This window comes from Spermophilus citellus (assembly GCF_964194105.1).
Source record: "Spermophilus citellus genome assembly, chromosome: 14".
In the NCBI taxonomy this organism is placed as follows: Eukaryota; Metazoa; Chordata; class Mammalia; order Rodentia; family Sciuridae; genus Spermophilus; species Spermophilus citellus.
Genome location: NC_138194.1, coordinates 27,299,782 through 27,303,800, shown reverse-complemented (window position 1 = coordinate 27,303,800; position 4,019 = coordinate 27,299,782). Strand labels below are relative to the sequence as shown.

The window sequence follows — 4,019 nt, the reverse complement described above, 5'->3', positions numbered from 1 at the left end:
GGATGGAAAGAGGAAGGTGGACATCTTTTTTTTTTTTTGATACTAGGACTGAACCCATGGGTACTTTACCACTGAACTACATCCTCAGCTCCCTTCCCCTCTTATTTTATAAAAATTTGAGACAGGGTCTTGCTAAGTTCCCTAGGCTGGTCTTGAACTTGTGATCCTCGTGGCTCAGCCTCCCCAGGAGCTGGGATTACCACTGTATGCCACTGTGCCCAGCAAAATTCAGAACTTCTGAGACTGATAGCAAATTAATGCCCAGTAAATCCTCTAGAAGAAATCTTAATAATTGTTTACCCCATACTGCGCTGTGATGGTTAATTTTGTTAAATCAGCTAGGCTGGGGTACCCAGCTTTTGGTCAAAAACATCAGTCCAGATGTTGCTGTGAATGTGTTTTTTAAAATGTCATTAACATTTAAATCGGCAGAAGAGAAAACTTGGCTGCTGGAGTTTTAAGAGCAGGGAGTAGCTGCATGCCCCAATCTTTCCCCAGGGTTTCGGTGACCAGAACAGTGTTTAGAGAGCTGCCCTTGGGAGGAGGGACAGTGGAGAAGTTCCAGTTACAATCAGACCTGTTGAAAGTGAACATCATTTCCTGGGGCTGCACCATCACAGCTCTGGAGGTCAAAGGCAGGCAAGAGAAAGCCTCCGACGTGGTTCTCGCCTTCTCTGAGTTGGAAGGGTACCTCCAAAACAGGCCTGCTTTGGAGCAGTGGTTGGAAGGGTGGCCAACCGAATTGCCAAAGGAACATTCACATTGGATGGGAAGGAGTATCACCTGGCCATTAACAATGGGCCCAACAGTCTGCATGGAGGATTCAAAAGGTTTGACAAGGTCCTCTGGATCCCTCAGGTGCTCTCACATGGTGTCCAGTTCTCCCGCACCAGTCCAGATGGTGAGGAAGGCTACCCTGGAGAGTTAAAGTCTGAGTGATACACATCCTGGATGGCGGGGAGCTCGTGGTCAACTATAGAGCACAAGACAGTTCAGACCACACCAGTCAATCTGACCAACCATCTTACTTCAACCTGGCAGGCCAGGGATCCCCAAATATATATGACCATGAAATCACCATAGAAGCTGATGCTTTCTTGCCTGTGGATGAAGCCCTGACTCCTACAGGAGATATTGCTCCAGTGCAAGGAACTGCGTTCGACCTAAGAAAGCCAGTGGAAATTGGAAAATACCTTCAGGAGTTCTGCATTGATGATTTTGACCATAATTTCTGTCTGAATGAATGCAAAGAAAAGCATTTCTGTGTAAGGGTGTATCATGCTGGAAGTGGGAGGGGACTAGAAGTATTCACTGGTGTCCTGGTGTCCAGTTTTACACGGGCAACTTCCTGAATCGCACACTGAAGGGCAAGAGTGGAGCCATCTATCCTAAGCACTCTGGCTTCTACCTTGAGACCCAGAATTGGCCTGATGCAATCAACCAGCCCCACTTCCCTCCTGTGCTACTGAGTCCTGGGGAGGAGTACAATCATACCACCTGGTTCAAGTTTTCTGTGGTTTGAGGAAGTGTGAAGATCCATCCTAGTTCATGGCCAGGCCTGGGCCTCCTCAGCAGCCTGTCTCCTGTCCAGAGACAAGGTGAAGATTTAGAGGATTTAAAAGTGATCATGTGCTAAATCACACAAATGGTAGCTGTCACAATAATTGGTCTGAATATTGATTTCCTTTTCCAGTGACTGGCTCTGGAACATGTCTAATGACAAGCTTTATTCTCTGTGCAGTTCAGAGGGCAAGTGAACCCAACCACCAATGTCATCATTTAAGGCCTGACCTTAGCCCAGAAGGGGTGTCCAGGGACTCTAATACACTGTTGTAGGTTCCATCTCTCATCTTTGTTTCTGTGATGTTGCTCTCATTGCTTTTCTGTCTCCTCCTCCTCCTCCTTTATATCAAATCACTTGACTCTTGGGTAGCACTCTGCAGTTTTCCAAGAAGGTCATATGAGCTGGTTCACCATGCCGACAGATGGAGCCTCTGTGAGGTAGCAGGTGATTGACAAGTGAGGGAGCTGAGGCACAGAGGTTGAGTGACCCACTGCAAGCTAGTAAAACGTTTAAATAGAACTTGAGTTTAGGTCATGCAAATTAAAGTCCCCTTCTTTACCTATCCCAGTTTGCCAGAGCATTCCACGAATCACTGAAGGGTTAAAAAGGGATCTGGTCCCTGCTCTGTTAGGAGCCAGCCTTTCTTCTCAGATTCCCTTTTTGTAAGAAACGGTTCAAATACCCATAAAGAATCCATCATTTAGACTCCCTGCCTTTGGGGTTAACATTTATACTGGAAGCAGTGTTGTGTTTATGTAGATGAGGCTGGAGATTCTTTTCCTGAATAATCAAATCATTAATGATGGGTGTGGGCTGGTGCTTTTTAAAGAAATATATTTTATACTATTGTTTACTATAATCAGTTGAAATAAAGTGCATCCCCAGAAGAAAAATAAATAAATCGGTAGAAGAATGAAAAATGTTACCCTCTACCACATGGGTTGGCTTCATTTAATTGGTTGAAGATCTGATGAGAAAAATGGAATAGCTTTCCCCGCCCCCCTAGGGAGGGGGAACCATTTTCGGCCTGCCCTGCAAATTCAGATTTTTATTTTTTTGTACTGGGGGTTGAACCAAAGAGCACTTAACAACTGAGCCACAATCCCCAGCCCTTTTATTTTTTTTTATTTTGAGACAGGATCCCAGTATATGGCTTAGGGCACTGCCGAATTGCTGAGTCTGGCCTTGAACTTGCAATCTTCTTGCATCAGCCTCTGGAGCTGCTGGGATTCCAGGTGTGTGCCACCATGCTCAGTTTTTGCCTTGCAATTCAGATTAGCAGCCCCCTCAATCACATAAGCCAATTTCTTGAAATGTTTCCTTCTGGGTGTATATATACTATTTTAGTTCTGGTTTTGGGGGGAGGCATGATGAATACATATGCTTACTATTTTCTAGTCATTTTTCTAAGTGATTTGTAATTATTATTTTATCTTACCTTTGCAGGGGTCTGAGACCTTCTGGGATGGATGATGAGTCGGAGGATACAAGGCCCTTTGGAAGCAGTAGAAACAGTCTGGATACATTCCTGGCCTTGGGTTTAGGCACTCAGACTAATTAGAAGTATCCAAGCTCCTTGGCAGGAATTAGTTTATGCATTCAATTACATACATCTCTAGGGTGATAATCATTTCTAGGGCGATATTGAATTCTTGCCTTTGGAAACGTGTCTCCTAGCATTAAAAGGAACTTAATAACATAAAATGGAATTTGAAAGTACAGACAACAATTGTGTTAGAAATCACTAATTCTATTAATAAGCAGTTAAGCCAGGTTATTTAGTTAGAGCACATGTGTAGATCTAAGCTCTGAAGGTTGACATATGCCTCTATAACCATAACAAAGTGTTCTTTGCTTATGGCAAGCAAAGAACCTCATTTGTTCTTCTAGGAAAAAACTCATTAATACATATTATTTGGAAATATGTAGGAGACATGAATTCATGTCAACCACAGTGGGTTGGGTTGTCCTCAGGTTGACTAGGTTTTTAACTCTTTTGTCAACTTTAATCAGTTGGTAAGGGGTTCCTGGAGTATTGTGCAATTTTTGAGATTAGGACTGTTCATTCAGCCATAAAAAATATGCATTGACCACCTACTGTGTGCAGGCAGGAGGTTAGATATTGAGGGTAGGATGGCAGGTGAGACCTTTCCCCTTCCTGCTTTCAGAGAATTGAGAACATAGCAAGGAAGACAATTAGTGTAGTACTTTCAAAAGAGGTGGCAACACTTTGTAAGGATAGATAAGGTTACAGATAAAGCATCCCACTCGGCCTGGGGGATCTTGGACAGCTTCCCTTAGAAAACTTTGTGGGGGTGGGGAGAAAACAGGCCTGTATCTGTGCTGGCATGGGAAGGGCAGTGAAATTTTGGGTTCTGTTATCTATTTTAGCTTCTTTAGAGACAGACTTCTAACACTTAAGCAAGTTTTTAAGAGGGGGAATGTGGTTTTGTGG

The 4,019-nt window shown here is 43.7% G+C and overlaps 1 pseudogene across 1 annotated transcript; it reads left to right on the top strand.

Moving 5' to 3' along the window:
- The first annotated feature begins 478 nt into the window (after positions 1-478).
- LOC308633240 (galactose mutarotase-like) lies at positions 479-1,533 on the top strand (annotated as a pseudogene). Its single transcript has one exon. The product of its transcript is annotated as a galactose mutarotase-like (transcript).
- Positions 1,534-4,019: the final 2,486 nt, after the last annotated feature.